Raw genomic sequence first — 21887 nt, 5'->3', positions numbered from 1 at the left:
GTTAATTAACGGAAAGTGTGACAACGCCTAAAAGCCCCGTTTTCTTTACTCGCACTTTAATCGAATTGGGAAACAAAAACAAGATTCGACGCTCAGAGACAGACGGAGGAGAGGTTTAATAAACCGTAAAAGTCCGCTGATTAACGACGACCAAGCAGTGACACTCGCATTAGCCTTCGTCTCACGTAAACTTCATATAGACTGACAAATTTCACTTCCTACCGAATTCAGTCCATTTTAGTGGGGATAGAGAGATGATTTATGTTTGTCTTGCCTTCTCCGAATTAAATTACCTACTCAATTTACGAACTTCTTCATGAAGTAGACTCATATCGAACAAATATATTGGAAACGTGACCAAGAACGAATCACAATTTCAAAAAGCTCTACCCAATACGAACGAAATTCGTTGCGGCCAGAACGAAAAGAAATTCGTTTCGACCAGTGCGAAAAACAATTATTTCGACCAGCGCGAAAAGATATTTATTTCGACCAGCGCGAAACAATATTGGTTTCGACCAGTATGAAACGAAATTTATATCGCCTAGTACAAAAACGAAACGAAATTTGTTTCGACCAGTACGAAACGAAATTTATAGCGCCTAGTACATGCGAAAATAAATTTGTTTCGACCAGTACGAAACGAAATTTATATCGCCTAGTACATACGAAACGAAACGAAATTTGTTTCGACCAGTACGAAAAGAAATTAATTTGTTCATTTCGGCCAGTACGAAAAGAAATTCCTTTATTCATTTCGTCCAGTACGAAAAGAAATTAATTTATTCATTTCGTCCAGTACGAAAAGAATTTCATTTATTCATTTCGTAAAGTACGAAAAGAATATCGTTTCGTCCAGTACGAAAAGAAATTCATTTATTCATTTCGTCCAGTACGAAACGAAAAGCTTCAACGAATATGAAACAAAATTATCAAGCGAACAAAATGAAGAACTTCCACCGAGTACAACCGAAACAAGAATGCTACATGTATGTTTGTGGAAATCGTGCCACTGGTTAAAAGGTTCATATAACCCCAAAAAAATAGAAGTTGAAGGGCTAATTGAACACGGCGTGTTTAAGAAGTGAAGGGTGCAAAATGGTGATATTCCCGCCGAGACCCCAAAATCCACTTTCTCTGGCTCTTTGAAATTCTGGAACGAAAAGCCTCGAAGCGGTCGCCACTCCAATATTGACTGAGCCGCCTTCAGATAGTCAGTGACCTAGTCCTACTCCGCGCGAAACTTTCTAGCGCGTTATGTAACTTCGAAAGAGGGTGATAAGCGAACACGCGGTTCTCAGCCTCAATCTGATTTAATTAATAAGTGTTATGAAGTATATCTCCGGCCACTCGCGCGCGGTTTTTAGAGGGCACGCTTTCCAGAAGCTTTTTCTAGGGCGGATTACAAAAAACGGCCAGAATTAATTACTCCAAGGCGAAGATTGACGCCAATTAAAGGAACGTACTGGATATAAAAATACACGAAGTTAGTCTTTAAAGGGAGTGCAAAGTCGTCTTTAAAGGGAGTGCAAAGTCGTCTTTAAAGGGAGTGCAAAGTCGTCTTTAAAGGGAGTGCAAAGTCGTCTTTAAAGGGAGTGCAAAGTCGTCTTTAAAGGGAGTGCAAAGTCGTCTTTAAAGGGAGTGCAAAGTCGTCTTTAAAGGGAGTGCAAAGTCGTCTTTAAAGGGAGTGCAAAGTCGTCTTTAAAGGGAGTGCAAAGTCGTCTTTAAAGGGAGTGCAAAGTCGGCTTTAAAGGGAGTGCAAAGTCGGCTTTAAAGGGAGTGCAAAGTCGGCTTTAAAGGGAGTGCAAAGTCGTCTTTAACGGGAGTGCAAAGTCGTCTTTAACGGGAGTGCAAAGTCGTCTTTAACGGGAGTGCAAAGTCGTCTTTAACGGGAGTGCAAAGTCGTCTTTAACGGGAGTGCAAAGTCGTCTTTAACGGGAGTGCAAAGTCGTCTTTAACGGGAGTGCAAAGTCGTCTTTAAAGAGAGTGCAAAGTCGTCTTTAAAGAGAGTGCACAGTCGTCTTTAAAGAGAGTGCACAGTCGTCTTTAAAGAGAGTGCACAGTCGTCTTTAAAGAGAGTGCACAGTCGTCTTTAAAGAGAGTGCACAGTCGTCTTTAAAGAGAGTGCACAGTCGTCTTTAAAGAGAGTGCACAGTCGTCTTTAAAGAGAGTGCACAGTCGTCTTTAAAGAGAGTGCACAGTCGTCTTTAAAGGGAGTGCAAAGTCGTCTTTAAAGGGAGTGCACAGTCGTCTTTAAAGGGAGTGCACAGTCGTCTTTAAAGGGAGTGCACAGTCGTCTTTAAAGGGAGTGCACAGTCGTCTTTAAAGGGAGTGCACAGTCGTCTTTAAAGGGAGTGCACAGTCGTCTTTAAAGGGAGTGCACAGTCGTCTTTAAAGGGAGTGCACAGTCGTCTTTAAATGGAGTGTAAAGTAGAGTATTTACCGAAATGGTAAATGACAGGGATCAAATAATATGGAAAATAGTGGTTAAAACCGATCAATAGTACCTTTGTGGCAAAAAAATACTTTTTTTTTAATCCCAAAAAAATTGTCACTAAAACAATTTCAGATTTGAACTACTTTAGTCAAATATATTGCCCAGAATGACGGAAAATAGATGTAATTTACATTGTTTTTGTTTATTTACATAACTTTAAAGCAGTAACTAATATATTAATAGTCGTTGTTTGACACTTTTTGCCACTATTTGAAATATTTTCCACGATTTGTAACTTTTGGCCACTGTCGTTAATTTTCTCCAAAAAAGTAGTCTTTGGGTTGCACTGAGGTGGATCACCTCATTTCCCCGACCAGGTTTGACAAAAGCTATGAGAGCTGGCACTAGTTACGTTTATTAAGAACTCTCAGAGCTCTCATTCGTAATATTTCTTAAAATATTTTGTATATTAAATAAATATTGTAGAAACTGACAACAGATGTCGCATCGCTACACCTTTAAATATGTTAACTCGGCAATAAAATCGTAAGCAACTTTTATCAGTGAAAACTATTTCTATGCTAATTTAAAGATTTTTCGCTAAATGGTGCGATAAAACAAGAATATGAAATTACTTTTCTACTCAACGAATAAACCGAATTAACCAGAGGGCAGATTTCGGAGTGGCAGATGCAATTTTCTTTAATTTACGATTATTTCACTGAAGTCTGAGTTATTACTTTTGAGGCCATTTTAATTTCCGCTAAGTCTTGGCCTCAAGCGAAAAGGAGCGGGCGAGGAAGACACAAAACGAAATATTCGTTTGCGACGTAAGTGCAAACTTCATAATTAGGTCGATAATGTTTTCATGTGTAAACGAGATGTTAAAACTACTCATTTGATGACAAAGCTTGGTAGCTTATCATTGCGATGCTATACCACAATACTTATCAGCAATTAATCTAACTAAAACATGAAACATTTCTTGATTCAAATCTTTAATTTTTTTAAAGTAAAAATTGGTTTATATTTCTAAAAATATAGGACTTTATTTCAAAATTATAGGATTTTATAGGTTAAATATATGCTATTTCATTTACTTACTTTATGCATTTAAAAACAAAATCTATATTTAGTGAAATAAATCTTTGATTTTCACTTAAGAAAAAGAAAGTATTTAACCATTTTATCACAAAATCTATATTTAGTTAAATAAATCTTTGATTTTCACTTAAGAAAATGAAACTATTTAACCATTTTATCACAAAATCTATATTTAGTTAAATAAATCTTTGATTTTCACTTAAGAAAAAGAAACTATTTAACCATTTTATCACAAAATCTATATTTAGTTAAATAAATCTTTGATTTTCACTTAAGAAAAAGAAACTATTTAACCATTTTATCACAAAATCTATATTTAGTTAAATAAATCTTTGATTGTCACTTAAGAAAAAGAAACTATTTAACCATTTTATCACAAAATCTATATTTAGTTAAATAAATCTTTGATTTTCACTTAAGAAAAAGAAACTATTTAACCATTTTATCACAAAATCTATATTTAGTTAAATAAATCTTTGATTTTCACTTAAGAAAAAGAAACTATTTAACCATTTTATCACAAAATCTATATTTAGTTAAATAAATCTTTGATTTTCACTTAAGAAAAAGAAACTATTTAACCATTTTATCACAAAATCTATATTTAGTTAAATAAATCTTTGATTTTAACTTAGGAAATAGAAACTATTTAAACATTTGAACACAAAAATATACTAGTAGCTAACCATGTTAACAATAATAAAAGTATAGACAAGAATGACTTTGTATAGGAATTTATTCTATAGCTAAATCTAGTAATTTAACTGACAAGGAGACTACCCGAGGTGGTTATCAAAGATTTAGTTGAAACTTGGGGGTTAGGTAGATCTTATAGTAGTATGAAAATTCCCAAAGGGAAACATTACAATGGGCTTTATTTTTCCCATGGCAACCGAAAATGTTTTTGACCTCTCCATTAAAAAAAGCATGGGATTTTCTCGGTTACCCAAAAAAAATTAAATTTAACCAAAATTGGTCAATTTTACCCAAAATAGGTCAAATTCATCTTTTTGGGTAAGTTTTGAAAATTTTATTTTTTAAATTTTTTTTTAAGTAAGTAACCGAGAAAATCCCATGCTTTTTTAAATGGAGGTTTTGTTTTGAGAGATCAAAAACATTTTCAGTTGCCATGGGAAAACAATAGCCCATTACAATTTTTCCCTTTGGCAATTCTCATACTACTATAAGGTCTACCTAACCCCCAAGTTTCAACAAAATCGGTGATAACCACCTGTGAGTGGCGGGAATTGAAATGGGTAAAATATCTATACACTCTTTTACGAAGTCGGCCATTTCATTACCGGCCTAATTTAAAATAGTACAGGCAAGGGCGCCTGTAGGTGCTCATCAGCTCGAGACGTCGCGTGCACTTGACCGCGTGAAGCGGCCTTGCATGCACTATTTGAAATCAGACCTGTAATAAAATGGCAGCTCTCACAAGAGTCACAAATAAGGATATAAAAGAGTGTATATGATTTTATAGGATTTTTTTGGATTTGGATTAAAATATAGGATGTTATAAGACATTTTTGAATATATAGGTTTTTATAGGAATTATAGGACCTCTGGGCCCGAAGGCCCTGACGTTTGCTATGACTTCCCAAAACGTGTGGCCTCTTTGCCACCAGTAAAAGGCTTTTTTGCGTTCCATTTTTCACTCCCACAAGTTCTCCCTACGCGTTTACGAGGAATAGCTTAAACTATCTTAAATAAATACAACAACGACATTTTATTATTTTTGAAACGTAACTTAAAAATTGAATTTATGACTTTCATTTTACGTCACTCGATACGTACATATCAACAATTATTTGGACTAACTGACACCTAGGAGCGACAAACACACAAGGAGAACGCAACCCGCCAAAAGTCGTGCATTTTCTTGCTTACATTTTTCATTGGTTAGACGCTTTAGCGCCTGCTGCCGCCGGAAGCGGAAAATTCGGAAATTGTCTTCCCCCCGCCCGTAAAACGTTCAGCGTAAAGGTTCGTCCAATGAAATTTGTACACAACACTGCGTTAGCGTGTTTAAAGCCTAGCTGCGTTCTCCTTGAATAGGCGATATTATAAAGCAAAATTTAGTCTTAACCAACTTGTTAAAATGGGAAAACAAAATAACGTGACTACCTTTTCACAGCCAACTTCGATTCGGTAACTCGTGTTCATAGTTGGCCGTGCGACGTTAATGAAAAAAATTATTCCTTCCAGATACTACAGATAGTTAATTAACTTCCACTTTTATATTACAAAATGTTTTAAATAATAATAATAAATTGAAACGAATCGATCAAAATTTAAACCACTATTAGCAAAATAAAATGAATAATAGTTCGTATTTCCTAAGATAGATTGCGCTGCAGTTCTCCACAAAGTCACGTGACTACCACAGGGTTCGTACAAAATTTCCGGAATAAAATTCCCTGACATTTCCAGGTTTTCCTTGACTAAATTGACCAATTTCCCTGACCATTTTTGTAGAATAAATTTATGTTTTGAGGTAAAATCTTGAAAAAATTTTAATTATGTATTTTTAAGACATTTATTTATTAATTTTTGGGGTCATTTTAAAATTCCCTTACTATTTCGGACCAGTTTCAATTTCCCTGGCCATTGGGAATCATTTTCCAATTCCCTGACTTTTACACGTTTTCCAGATCGTGTACTAACCCTGTACCATAAAGTTTTTTTCTAAGTCATGAAGTAGCAGTTTTTTTTAAATTTAACAATTTATAATAAACCATGGCTAAAAGGTTTAATATTTATAACCCTGTACCATCTTTTCACAAGGCTTTCAGCCCCCCTGGACTTTATAGTTTCGCCTATTGGCTGCTCCTAGCTGACACACTTATGGAAAATAGCTCGGTTGCCCTATGGGAATAAAAAGGAACCAAATGCTAAGTTATAAATAAACCCTAATTGTTGTTACTATCGAAGACTAGACGAGCCTCGTGAAAGCCTAGCTAATGGCCAAACAAACAGTGCCAAGCAGCGCATAGACGCCTCTTAACACGGTACACAATCCAAAAAGCGACTCGTATTTCGTATAATGTAATTTCGGCTGAGAACGCAACCATAAATTAGACGGGTGAAGTCTAACGTGTATGTTTGAAACCGTAACTTTATCGCGTGGAGACTGTTTACTTAAGACGTTTCCCTTTCGCGTTTTGTAGGACGGGGTTAAGTTGTCTACTAGTAAAGCGGCAATTTAGCGTTACGGAAGATCGAATATCAACCTAATCGGAAAAGCAGACGACGGCTGAGGACAAAGGTTATTCATTGCGCAAGCTAGTCAAAATATAAAACGTTATAGGCAATTCCGTTTCTAAAAAACGCTCAAGATAAACAAAAAATCTGTTTGGTAAGGCGCCGATAAAACGAGATACTATGATAGACTGACAACTAATGCGCGGTACAAACTTCCATCAAAATATGTCTCGAATTATACGCAGACACTGTGTTAGTATTTCGAAATTTAAAAAAAATACCAAGGCTTCCAATTACTACTATCAATGTATTTATTTTCACTTGGAGAGATGAATTATGGTCACCCACTTGCGTTCTGAAGACGTCAGGTTCAGGGAACCAATCAGATACCGGTCTGATTTGATTGATATTGAAAAGGAGGAGGTTACTGATAGAGCGTGAGGGGGATTGGGAGGATCTCTAGAAATTAATTCAAATTAGTCATTCTTCCAGAAGGATAAATACATTCTTGTTAGAAAATAATTGTTTGGGTGAACGAACTATAGTCTATTAATAGGTTTGTAAAAACAACCAGATCATTTTCTCACCTCGAACGGATATGGCTAGATTTGAGGTCAACTAAAGCAAATAAGAGGAATAAAAATTTAATATCGGGATATTTATGATACCGAGGAGTAAACGTCTGGAGTGGTATTGTAAAAGAATTTGAACACGTCACTGCAAGTCTGAGTGCCGGGGGTGCTGAAATATTTCAGAAAATGGGGGTAAATATGGGGTCTTTCCGCGCGTGAGGAGCTGGTTAATTAGCGGCTTTGACGTCATCACCAGGGGCGTAGGGAGCCCCCGTCCCCCGTCCCCCGCCTTGGTGACGAGCGGGAAAAAATTACGGGTGTCAACCCCCATTTGATCATCCTAATGATTTAAATGTTTAAATTGTTTTACAAAACTTCTCATTATTTTTTGCTCCATGAGGATAGGGTAATATTATTATTATTATTATTTTTAGTATTAGGCAAATGGTGATCTGCCTCCACACGTAGAATTTTTAACATTACTTTAAATAAACTAATATCAATTCATGGAAATAATATTATTATTATTATTATCCAAATGGTGATCTGTATCCACACGTTCAAATTTTAACTTTTCTTTGAATAAACTAGTGTTAATTCATAGAAATGGGAGTTCTAAATGTAATGTGAGCAGTAACTGATAAACGCCATAGCTACATCACCCAATAAAAGGGACCATAAATAAATTTACGTATTTAAAATTATCGGCCCAATAATGAAGTTTTTGCATACGCCGCAGTATGAATGGGACGTAACATTTTATATTTTTTGTTGTAACCTAAATAATCAAATATTTTCAGTTATAACCAGATTTTAGTACTTAAAATATTAAAAATTAAATATTAAAAATAGAATTACAAATTTCCTGATGGTAAAACGATAACTAAATGGTTTATTTTTTAAATACATTTTATAATTCTAAGGTTTATGGTGCTATGATATTTGACGGTAGGTTGGAGTATTTGTGACGTACGTAATTTAGAAGATGACAGTCTTTCCAATTGTTACCCTTTGTCACGAGGGGAAAGGGATGTCGGAAAAACGTATTTTTGGCGTAACGTTATATGAGATTCACCTTTCGTGACAATCATGAACTATGAACCGAAAGAAAAGTAGTAATGTTAGTTATACTGTTGTATTAACCTGACGGTATTTGTACCGTTGCATGCAACTGTTATTATTCGTTCTCTGGAAGACATCTTTTAAGGCTTTTATGGTATTTTTATTTTTACCTCTCCGACTGAACTTTGTTCACGGACAGGTATTGCCTTCGCCGTATCTGTGGGTGCGTGTGTGTCACGGGGCAAATTGTTAGAACGGTGTTCGCAGTTAGCAACCCGGGGCATAGTGTTAGCAAGGTGTTCGCAGTTGACGTCATGGGGTAGTGTTAGAACGGTGTTCGCAGTTGACGTCACGGGGTAGTGTTAGAACGGTGTTCGCAGTCGCCTTGGGTTTATTCGTGTGTTGTGTTGGGGAGGTTGGTATTAATGTGTCTTAGTATTCTTTTGGGAGTTGTTGGAATTTTGCGTGTGTTTGTGTTGTGTTGGGGTGTTTGTATTAATTGGTGTGTTTGTGTTGTCGATAGTTACTGTTTTTTTGACGTTAAAGACGGACCAAGTGCTGAGGATTACGGTAAACGTCTCAACATCCAAATGGAAGGGCCTCCACCAATTGCTTACGGTAAACGTCTTATTGTCAAGGCCAATAGCATCGGTTGGGATTCGAAACTGAGGCATCTGCACGGCAGTCGTGCTTTCAACCATTGAACCACCAAAGCTTATTATTTAGTAGAGAAATTCAGATTGAATGTAAGCGAAATATAAATTGAACTTCGGAATCGAACCTGGTTATATTGCATGGTAGTCAACAGTTTTACGACTGAGCCAATTTATAATAATTCGAGGAATAGGAGCGCGTATAATATTATCGAAAAAGAAATTATCATTTCTTAGATAAGATCGCGATGGATCGGCCGAGAATCAAACCCGGGTTTTCGGATTGATAGACTAGTGTTTTACAACCGAGCCACCGACAACTCACTCGATTCTATGAAATTTATAGGCATGGGAACGAATTTTTTATAAGCGAAAAATAATATTAATCTTGGGTGGAAAAGAATACACTCGTTCCGGACGGAAATCGAGCCCGGTTCTTTTGCCGAAGTTTTCGAAAAATCTCCAATAAAACCGAATCTAGTATAGACGATGCATGCACTTAAATAGAGCCCGAGAGAATATGAACTTGCATTGGTACGAAGAGAGGTACTATTTCGGTTTCCCATCTTATTTTACACATTTCGTTTTAAATAAACCAGTTTCTTAATAGGTGTTTCTATAAAATACGGGAGGTCACGTGTAAATGTTTTTTCTACGTCACTAGCTAAAGTTATTGAAGATAGAGAGCGCGCGCTCGAGTCGATAAAGATTTTGGCATTTGAAGTCCACGTGCGAAACGCGCGTGCCAATAAAGCACTAACAAGCTTAAGCTCGTGACGCAGATTGATTTAATTTATAGAAACACCTATTGCCGTAACGTAAATTTATTTGCACTGGATAGCGGTATCGCCAAACAAATAATTTTTAAAACTTCTTTCCTAGAGCTTAATTTTAATTCAAATAATAACAATTCATTAACATTACCAGAAAGAACGTTCGTATAATATTTGTAGCTTAGCAAACGAACCTTTTTAAGTTAGAGCTAACCCTAATTTAACCCGTCCATCTGAATTAATGACTTTAAAAGTCGCTTGATACCTTAGACCTAAGGTGGTGGCGTGGTGCCTTGGTTATTAGCCTAGCTGATTATTATTATACTTATCTCAGTCCTCAAATTTTGTTAAATTTTCTGTTAGAAATGTTTATTCGTAGTTTATATGTTGGTAATTTTACGTTTGTGGTAAAGCTATAAATACCAACAATTCTGAATTTATATATTTATAATTTTAACCTTTATAATAGAAAACTAAATATAGTCCTGTTCTTACTACGGATCTCAATTTTTCATTCTCGTGGAGATTCCAATTCACCCCTACGACACATTCAATCGAATGCGCGTGAAGCCCCTCGGCCACGCTTGCCTCCAGACATCATTCTGATTTCCATTTAAACTATTCATTGATTGACTAAGGCTTAGGGAAAATTGAGCTTGTGCATTGCAGCCATTTTATTTTCTCTGATGGAGCTACAGAATGGCCTATAGTTCAGTAATGGTAATTAATTTGGACACAATAACGGTATTGTCATCTGGGTTAAATTTTGAACAATAATAATAGTTTATTTTGTATTTAATTTTTATAAGAGTAGACAACATTCATTCAAAATTATTTTCAAGCTACGGCTTTTTCACTGAAAAATTAACACATGGACTCGAGCGCATGGACTACAAACTAATTTATGAAAGTAGCATTTTGCACAAGGGATTTTCCTCACCGAGGCTGACAAATCCACGGGCGTACCTGCCAAGACATGCCCAAGTTGTATAAAGGTCCAAGGCTTAGCTACGTCGCTTAGTTAATACATATCTCGAGCTTAGGTAGGCCATTTTAATATTAATTATTGATTTTTAATGGACTACGAAATAAAACCAATCAGTTCAGAATAATAATGCTAAAAATTTGTCCGTGGTATAATTATCGCCATCTGGTATATTCTATTTACAAAACCGATATTTAAAATTCGTTTTCAATGCCTTAATTTTAATTAAAATTCAAAAAAATTAAAGGCACAGCCCAATACTCTAAATAATATCCATGTAAAATTGCAAGCTTACTGGTGAAGCTGTTTTCGAGATATCACTCGCGACAGACATCGGTCATTTCCCCATAGCTTGAACCACATGTTATTTTCCCATACATCAGGACAGTGTGTCAGAATTTATAGCCCGGTGTACCGGTAACAAGTCAATAGTGACTTAGCCCGAAAAAAACCCTGAGAATATTAATAAAATAATTGAAATTGAATTGAATTGAATTGAACCACACCACCGGAGGCCTATCATCAAATGCCCTACGCCAGCGTCCACAAGCCCGGACAGGTGACAAAACCAGCATGGGTAGCAGAACCCTACTACTGATGGTCGCACCCTCGACGCAAGCCGCTCAACCCAGCAGAAGGTGCAACAATGGGACGACCAGCCCGCCACTTCGCACACAGCAGTGGGATAGAGAACGGATGCTCTAGCAACTCCGGCCGACACCCCACCTAGAAAGGCACGGAGCCAAGCCCTTTAGAAAGAGCTCCTAAAGGGGAACGGCAGGCACACAGCAGCCCGCATAACCCGGCACAGCTGGCACCGGAGGGATACAAAAGGCCGGGAGATGGGGCCGCCGTGCCCGCATATGGAGGCCCGCCGCCCCACAGCAGGCAACCCAATCCGCCGAGGTGGCCAGTTCGCCCGGCCCCTCTCCATTAGCCTGGGCCGAAGCCCAGTATCCAGCCCAAACCTGACCGAAGTCGGAGGTTGGAGATAGGACCCTTTGGACGGAGCTAACATCTCCCAGTGCGCCAACGCCCTTATGGGTTACAAGAGCCGGACCCCGACTCCCCGGTAAAGCCACCAGTTATTGCACACCCCGACCCCTTGAGGGCCCCATACATCAGGACAATGATTTCTCATTTTATAACAATAGCGTGAACAAGTCCGCCTAACGTAAAATAGTACCGTTACCTATATATATTAGGCGACTACCACCGCAAACATAATTTAATTTGCACATAATAAAAAAAACATATAGCATCATCTCTTAAGAACCAATTTTTAATATTGCATTTATTTTTTATTATAACCCTTAGATGTATGCTAGAAATGAACCAATTCCTTCCACAAGCGAAAAAAACCATAATATGTAAGAGTAGATGGGACAGTATTGGTATAGTCCGCCAACCGCTACGCAATTAATTCGGGTTACAATATGTGTTAAGGCCACGCCAGCGGGGGTATACTTGGGGATAGGGACTTGACACCCGTGGCGGAAGTATGACAACCACCTGTTTAAGGATTCGCGACCGAAAACTATCACTACGCCCCCTTTGGTTCGCCATTGAAACCTAGATAGGCTAAAGCAGACGTTATTAGTTTTTCCTCGTCGTTATTCCTAAATTTGACTTTATGGATAATGATACTTGCATTTTAATATATTTTTTGCATCATCTGATTATATTTGGATAAATTTATTTAAGAAAAAATGTTCTTATGACTTTTAAACTCGTCGGGGTAGGTACATTTGTTCGAATTTCAATCGTCCGAACGGTATTCGTCCGAACCGCCGAAATAACAAATGTTTCAATTGTTCGAATTGGACAACTTGTTTCTTTCATTCGTCCGAATCGGTAGCATCACTTGTCCGAATTCTGTCGCTAAATTAGTATTTCTTATTGCTGTTTTTTTTGGTACGGATTTTTTTTAGTGCAAGAATTAAAAATAAAAAACTACATTGTATTGAATTGCGTTGAATGTTGTGGATATTTTAGGTTAGGTTAGGTTCACGTTAATGTTACTATTTTCTTATATTAACAATATTTAAAAAAAAAACAACCAATTCCTAATGTTCGAAAAAACGGACAAACGATTATTCGAACCAATGAAATTCGCCAGTAAAGTTAACATAAATTGAACGACTAAATCACCAACAAAAGTTGTGATACATTTTTCGGGCAAATGAAATACGTTTTCGGACATACGATCCTGTTTTCCGGCATTCGGACAAATGATCATTCGGACGTATGAAATTCGAATAAATGTACCCAAATCAACTCGTCTGTAGCAGACGCTAGATCATAGGCGCTACCTCCGTTAAGCCACCTAGAATCGTTTCGGTCTCGAATTGGTGGTCATCCACATTCTCTAACCCCCAGACGCAAGGGATTACAAGACTACGCCACTAGTCCAGGCTCATATATGCCTGTCTTAAGATTATGTAGTATTACAAGTCAGACATGACTTAGCCCTACAGCAATTGTTATATCAAATGAAATATTTAATAAAATTGTACTTGAACTTGATGTTTCTAAAGTCACAACCATCAAAAAGTTAAATGCTACAACAGTCACGTAATACTCAAGCCACCCAACCCAGCAGAAGGTGCAGCAATGGGGGGACCAGGTCCCACTTCGCACACAGCAGTGGGAGTAAGAGTGGATGCTGTAGCAACTCCAGCCGGCACCCTACCTACGTAGGTGAAGAGTCAAACCCTTTGGAGAGAGCTCCTAAAGGGGAACACAGTAATAAGCAGTGATGGTGGCATCCACAATTTACCGTGAAAAAAGTCAATAGTTGTTCGTCTAAATAGGCTAAGTTTGAATTTTGGCCAAATAATAGATTTAATCTAGGACGTGACTAATCCAACTAAGTGCCGCAAGAAAAACGACCATTAGTATAGGAGCAACAAACACAGCATCCCACACAAGGAGAACGCCACCCGTCAACAGTCATGCATTTTCTCGCGTACATTTTTCATTGGTTAGACGCTTTAGCGCCTGCTGCCGTCGGAAGGGGAAAATTCGGAAATGGTCTTCCCCCCGCCCGTAAAACGTTCAGCGTAAAGGCTCGTCCAATGAAATTTGTACGCAACACTGCCTTAGCGTGTTTAAAGGCTAGCTGCGTTCTCTTTGTGTTTGATGCTCCTAAGTGCCACGACCTAACGATTAAAATCACACAACTTTAAATAAGTTACATCAAATCACGTGACACGTTTTCATTTGCCTACGCTAAATATTACCGACAGATGTCGCTACACTTAAATGGGAGATAAAGTAATTACAATAAGCCCTGATAAAAGTATACTAACCTTAACCATAGGTAACATAATAATGACGTGGGGACACCCGTGAAGGAAGAATTTCGACCACCCGTTGGAGGATTGGTGGGCGGCCTCACACCAGTGTTGCCAAGAACTGGTTTAAACAATGAGGTAGAATAAATAGAGATCTATACATATCTGAGATTCGCGGGACACGTTTTGTGTAGGAGAATTAGGCTAAGTTTCAACTTTATCCAATCGTGCTGGCGCCATCTGTTTCTATAAGCAGTCACTTTTGCCAAACATATTAAGGTTTAGTTTTCCAATAACACGATGGATGGCGCCAACACGATTTGATTAAGATCATTTACTAGGCCTAATTCTCCAACTCAACAAATACTGTCCCGCGAAACGGTAGGTCCTGGAAGGCGGATTTTTATCTCTATTTATTCTAACTCATTAGGTTTAAACCACCGAAACAAAATGAATGGTTAAAACCACTTTTTTTAATAAAATAATATTGAGAAATGAATTAGAAATATGGAAAATTTGAAATACTATTTATTTCCAATAAAAAATGCAGAATATAATACTCTGCATTTTTTATTTCAAAACGAAACTAAAACTTAAGCTTAAGCTTCACTTTTTGTCGTCTGCTACGTCGCCTTATGAAAAAATGAGGGCTAGATATAAGCAATTGGGTGATCTCAAAATTCATTTTGCCCGTGAAAATACGCGGCCATGTTAGGGTATAAAAGCGGGTAAATAAGCCTTTGACTTTAAATAAACTGAACTGATCATTTAAAAAGGGTATTAGGCATTTTTCAATGTTAGAATAAGCGCTAAATTTTAATTCTTGAACGGCATTGGCAAGTGCCGCGAGCCTGCAAAGATACATGTTTCATTTTGAATTATTTTTTATAATTTTTAAACCAAAAAATGTATTGTACGTATCGAACTAGTAATACCAAATCCCTGGGTTAGTTTGCACTGCTTTTAAAGGCAGAAAGCACACTTTATCAACACCTTAGGCTATTACCTCCATTAATCGCACTTACCATGGAACAAGAATCTAAGGGGACTCACTGTTCACGATATTTTGGTACGGTTAGCCGAAAGTTTATTTGACGAAATATTTTTCTACCACGGATGGCGCTGTGACGCCAAGTAGCCTCTACAGATATTTTGTGGGCTTTACCTCATTACACTGGAGTACCTAAGGAAAGGGAACACTACCAAGTTTTCGTGTCCATCGATCTCGGTTCTTTATCATCTCTAAATTAATTAATTGTCACTTTGTTATAAGCTCATTAACAATTTATTTTTTGAAAATTGCAAACAATCTAAGCAAACCTAAACTAATTAATAGCTAGAAGGCAAAACTACGGTCAGTTATATTCCTTTATCAATTCTAGTACAAATTTGGTATTTCAGTTCAAATAAATTTTTGAGAAACTAAAATTTAATGTTCGCGAATTAATTATAAATATTAAAAAAGGAAGTGTCTTTAAAATTCGCACGTGTAGAAACGAAACAGAAATTGAAGCGATCGCAGTTAGCTTGTAAAATTTAAATTTCCCGCTATCTCCAATAAATTAGGCTGCACCTCAGTACTTCTATGATTTGGGGGAACGCCCATAAGTATCTGAAGGGGCTACACAGTGTCGGGCGCGCCATCTATTTACCACTTTTTCTTTAGCCAAACTCTCCTATGGTAGAATTTCTAAGTGATCGAACCATCTCTCTACAACCCTGCTGAGGTACACTAGCCGCCTTGAAGCGCCTCAAGAATTATGTTCAACTATTACTACGAGGTGCTTAGGCCACAGTACGTGCGATAAGTTAGGTTAGGCTTAGTTCATTAAATTTGTTAAGTTTAGAAATGAAATGGATTTCAGTTAATTTGATTAAAAAAAACCTCAGCCATACGCGGCTTACTGGTTATTTTTACTTAACACAATGGTTAATTACCATTAATTAAACTTTTAAAGTACCAATTTCCAAAATAAAAGGTCTAAAACCTACTAAGCCTAATCATTTAACCGACAACAACGGCGCCATTTTGTCAAAATTGAAAGTGAACGTTCCAGCTTCTCAACGAAATTACGTCGGAAATCGACTTCAGTGACGCCAAGTTTGTCCACATTGAATTCGAAGTTTCATTTAAATCAAGGAATACTTCTGCGTATTGTTCCATACCAGAGTGACTGAGAAAAATCATATCACCTACCCGAGGTGATATGATTTTTCTCAGTCACTCTGGTATGGAACAATACGCAGAAGTATTCCTTGATTTAAATGAAACTTCGAATTATATTAATTCCTGCGTAATAATAAAATTAAAATTATCTCTATTGTCCACATTTTCGTATTTCCAGTATTAATGCGTGCTTTTTAAAGCCTGAACAGTGAGTCCCTTTAAGCCAGGTTCGCACTTACCCCTAAAATCGTTTCATATTACATAACTAGTTTTCAAAACCAGCGTGAGAAATCACTTCGTGTTGGTTCGGGAAGCAACTCGTCCGAGTCGGTTCGCTTAGAATCGCTTTCAAAACGACAAGACGGGGAAGTAAAATTGCTCGTATTTTCCAAAATAATGGAATTAAAATTCTAAATAATGTCAAATAATATTACATACTTAACTATTTGTTTTGGGATACATTTTAGTATTTTCAAAATTCTGGTCATAATTTGAAATGACGTTAAGCCTTAGCTATAAGCGAACCGGGGTGAAGCGATTTCGCACGTGTGAACCAAGAATTATCGTCGGCGGTCAAACCTGGCATTCAAACCGACCTAAACTAGGTTTTAAGCTTTGGTGTGACCGTGGCTTTAGATTCTTGGTCCATGCACCTTAGTCGTACTTACATAAATCAGCAGAGCGTAATAATATTTTGTACAGCATCCCAAAGGCGTTGAATCGTAATAAATAAATTGCCGGCCAGTTTTAGCTCAGCCTCCAATGACTCCCTCGACATCGCGAGATAGCCAACTTTTTCCGAAGAAGTGATCTAGGGGAGCAAACACTATTTGCTCTGTCAACTGGGAATGTCTCTGATTTACGAAGAGCTCCGTTATTAGGGCCCACCGTGTAAAGCCACGTGATTTGCTTTCTCGGGCTTATGTTTTATGTATGATCTTGTACGAGAGAAGGGATTTATATAAGCCTCTCACGCTCATTTACGTTCTTTATCGATACTTTGAAGTGTAACCTAAGCCTAAGCTCTATGCCCGTTCTCTTATATAAATAGTACCGATCGTGTAATTATTTCTACTTCGGGAGACGATTTTCAACGTTGTTCCAATCCACCTCACGCTTTGAAACCACTGTAATGATGTCGTATGAAAGCAAAAACCACGTAATGTTTTGGGGGGCATTTTCAAAAATATCGTTTTAAATAATGAAAGTTAAATATATTTTAAACCACGTAGTATCCGTCATGTATGGAGTTTCATTTTTTTAGTTAAAAACGTAGCGAGTTATATATGGAATTCCTTGTTATTGTAATGCGTTAGTTTAAATTAATTTTTAGACAAATCGAATCTTTCGAGTTACCTGGTTTTGGAAATAAGGTAGCGAAACACGAACGCGTTAATTTAAATTAATTTTTAGATAAAACGAATTTTCCGAATTACCTGGTTTTGGAAATAAGTTAGTCATGTTTTTTGAAGTTAGATGGCGCCTGTAACAATTGGTGGATCTTAAAATTCATTTTGCACATGAAAATACGTCGCCATGTTCGGGTATAAAAGTAGGTAAATACGCCTGTCATACCTCAAGATACGGTCACGCGCAAGAACGTAATTTTGAAATCAGTCAATTGGTACGAAATTCCAATATGACAATAGTGCGTACGCGGGTTATGAGGTCCCGCGAATTGGCCAGAAATCTCACTTCAAAATAAAACGAAAACATAGTTAAGACCGTATCAGTACCAACTAAAAATATAATTTTCAACCAAGTCGCTCTTAATTTAAAAAAATATGTAGATTTTAAAGCAAAAATCGCTAAAAACCACTAAAATGGAAAAATTAATAATTTTTGGCTCCGATTTCCAAAATTTATATTATATATATTCTTTTAAACCACTTGTACCCGTCATCATACCCGTGGTAATAATGCTATTTAAAATCGATTTAAATATTTGAAAGAGTAGGGGTTACTAGATAAAAAGTTGATATCTTCGCGAATATTTGTGATAAAATACTGTTTTTCACCAATGTTTTCATAATTTATCACATACTTTAATCTAGGAGCAACAAACACAAGGAGAAGGCAACTAGCCTTTAAACATGCTAACGCAGTGTTGTGTACAAATTTCATTGGATGAACCTTTACGCTGAACGTTTTACGGGCGGGAGGGGGGGGGAGACCATTTCCGAATTTTCCCCCTTCCGACGGCAGCAGGCGCTAAAGCGTCTAACCAATGAAAATTGTACACAAGAGAATCCACGACTTTTGAAGGGCTGCGTTCTCCTTGTGTGGGGTGCTGTGTTTGTTGCTCCTAGCTTTAATCAACGTTTTAAAGTAAAAAGCACGTAATTGAAGTTAGGTGGTTTTGGTTTTCAGCTTCGATTAGCAATACAAGCAGATATCTTTTACTGTTTTATAATTAATTTAAAAACATCTTAAATACCGATTTATGTTTTTAAAAGTACCAGTGTCAATCTGAATCTCTACAAAAACAGCGCCATTTTATTCCAATACGAATAATTTACGCACCTTACCCGTAGCGCCACTCAGCGGAAGACGCAAAAGTTAACTTACAAAGGGCTAATACTGACGCTCTGGCACGAGCTAATTCACGAGACAGACTAGTCGTCATGGTTACAGACGGAATTCGAATGACGCTAGTCGTTGTTAGACAAAGTATCAGAAGAGGGCGCTGTTGTCGCTTAGAAGAAAGCCAAACTTTCAAACAAACGCTTAATATGACATTTTTTGATCAATTTTTCGACCGTTTTGTTCATCGGAAAATTTAGATTTTTAAGTGAAAGGTATCATATGTATTTTAGAAACAATTTATTATGAAATTAAAATTAAGAAAAATTTAACATTAATTTAAAAAAAATAAAAAATTATAATAAATTAAATCGAAGCATGAAATTGACATTAAATTAAAACGAAGCATTAATTTAACAATAAATTAAAACGAAGCATTAATTTAACAATAAATTAAAACGAAGCATTAATTTAACAATAAATTAAAACGAAGCATTAATTTAACAATAAATTAAAACGAAGCATTAATTTAACAATAAATTAAAACGAAGCATTAATTTAACAATAAATTAAAACGAAGCATTAATTTAACAATAAATTAAAACGAAGCATTAATTTAACAATAAATTAAAACGAAGCATTAATTTAACAATAAATTAAAACGAAGCATTAATTTAACAATAAATTAAAACGAAGCATTAATTTAACAATAAATTAAAACGAAGCATTAATTTAACAATAAATTAAAACGAAGCATTAATTTAACAATAAATTAAAACGAAGCATTAATTTAACAATAAATTAAAACGAAGCATTAATTTAACAATAAATTAAAACGAAGCATTAATTTAACAATAAATTAAAACGAAGCATTAATTTAACAATAAATTAAAACGAAGCATTAATTTAACAATAAATTAAAACGAAGCATTAATTTAACAATAAATTAAAACGAAGCATTAATTTAACAATAAATTAAAACGAAGCATTAATTTAACAATAAATTAAAACGAAGCATTAATTTAACATTAAATTAATATTTTTATGAATGAGGTTTTTTCCATTTCGTTAAATTGGTAATAATTTTAAAATCTGTTCATTGCTTCTTTCCAATTTAGACTCTTAATTATTTTTATAAAAATTATCTAAAATGGGCGTTTCAAGTGACACTTATATACTTATAAATTGTTTTTATATTGCAATTTTTTTTTGGAAGCGATAATTCAATGCATCCTAGCTACTCAAGCGTAAAGCTGACGGAGTTCTCACCCCATCTAGTGGCAGACACCATTACTAAACATTCGTTGGGTGGAAACATGTTCTCGACAGTTTCGACTCTTCTTTAGAGCGGTGCCTCATAGATGGCCCTGGATCTATAATTTGATAAAGGGATATCTGGAAACTGATTTCCAGATTATATAGGGAGAGTATAAGAGGGCTTTTCGCTTCGATTCGTCGCTGTCTATTCTACGAATATGGAGCACTCTATTTAGCGGAGGCTTTAAGTTAAACTTTAAAGTGTAATTTAGAATTAATTTAATATGAAATTAAAATTACGAATAAATGTAACGTTAAATAAAAATTAAAAAAAATTAACATTAATTTAAAATCAAAAGAAATTAAAAAAATCGTTAAATTTGCATATTAATTAAAAACAATATTATTTACAATAATTCGTCCTAATAGTTTCGAAGTGCTTATCACTTCCACATTAGTCATTAAATTAAAATTAAAAAAAAATTAACATTAAATTATAATTAAAATTAAGAAAAAATAACATTAAATTAAAACGAAAATTCGGAAAAAAATTAATATTAAAACCAATTCGGAAAAAATTAAAATGAAGTATTAATTTACAATTAAATTAAAACGAAGCATTAATTTATTAATAAATTAAAATTAAGAAAAATTTCATAATAAATTAAAATTAAGAAAAAATTCCATAATAAATTAAAATTAAGAAAAATTTCATAATAAATTAAAATTAAGAAAAATTTTCATAATAAATTAAAATTAAGAAAAAATTTCGTAATAAATTAAAATGTAGTATTAATTTACAATTAAATTAAAATGAAGTATTAATTAACAATTAAATTAAAATGAAGTATTAATTTACAATTAAATTAAAACGAAGCATTAATTTATTAATAAATTAAAATTAAGAAAAATTCCATAATAAATTAAAATTAAGAAAAAATTCCATAATAAATTAAAATTAAGAAAAATTTCATAATAAATTAAAATTAAGAAAAATTTTCATAATAAATTAAAATTAAGAAAAATTTTCATAATAAATTAAAATTAAGAAAAAATTTCGTAATAAATTATAATGTAGTATTAATTTACAATTAAATTAAAATGAAGTATTAATTAACAATTAAATTAAAACGAAGCATTAATTTATTAATAAATTAAAATTAAGAAAAATTTCATAATACATTAAAATTAAGAAAAAATTCCATAATAAATTAAAATTAAGAAAAATTTCATAATAAATTAAAATTAAGAAAAATTTTCATAATAAATTAAAATTAAGAAAAAATTTCGTAATAAATTAAAATTAAGAAAAATTTCATAATAAATTAAAATTAAGAAAAATTTTCATAATAAATTAAAATTAAGAAAAAATTTCGTAATAAATTAAAATGTAGTATTAATTTACAATTAAATTAAAATGAAGTATTAATTAACAATTAAATTAAAATGAAGTATTAATTAACAATTAAATTAAAATGAAGTATTAATTAACAATTAAATTAAAATGAAGTATTAATTAACAATTAAATTAAAATGAAGTATTAATTTACAATTAAATTAAAATGAAGTATTAATTAACAATTAAATTAAAATGAAGTATTAATTAACAATTAAATTAAAATGAAGTATTAATTTACAATTAAAATGAAGTATTAATTTACAATTAAAATGAAGTATTAATTTACAATTAAAATGAAGTATTAATTTACAATTAAAATGAAGTATTAATTTACAATTAAAATGAAGTATTAATTTACAATTAAAATGAAGTATTAATTTACAATTAAAATGAAGTATTAATTTACAATTAAAATGAAGTATTAATTTACAATTAAAATGAAGTATTAATTTACA

The 21887-nt window shown here is 34.5% G+C and overlaps 1 protein-coding gene across 3 annotated transcripts in view; it reads right to left on the bottom strand.

The window, feature by feature from the left end:
• Positions 1-21887, bottom strand: part of LOC149926405 (tachykinin-like peptides receptor 86C) — a 151652-nt gene that overhangs the window by 108644 nt on the left and 21121 nt on the right. The gene's annotated exons all lie outside the window — the stretch shown is intronic.

Source organism: Leiobunum rupestre, chromosome 9, assembly GCF_980474605.1.
Source record: "Leiobunum rupestre chromosome 9, qqLeiRupe1.1.hap1, whole genome shotgun sequence".
NCBI classification, from domain to species: Eukaryota; Metazoa; Arthropoda; class Arachnida; order Opiliones; family Sclerosomatidae; genus Leiobunum; species Leiobunum rupestre.
Note: the sequence above shows the minus strand (reverse complement) of the source record. Positions and strands in the feature narration are given on the sequence as shown.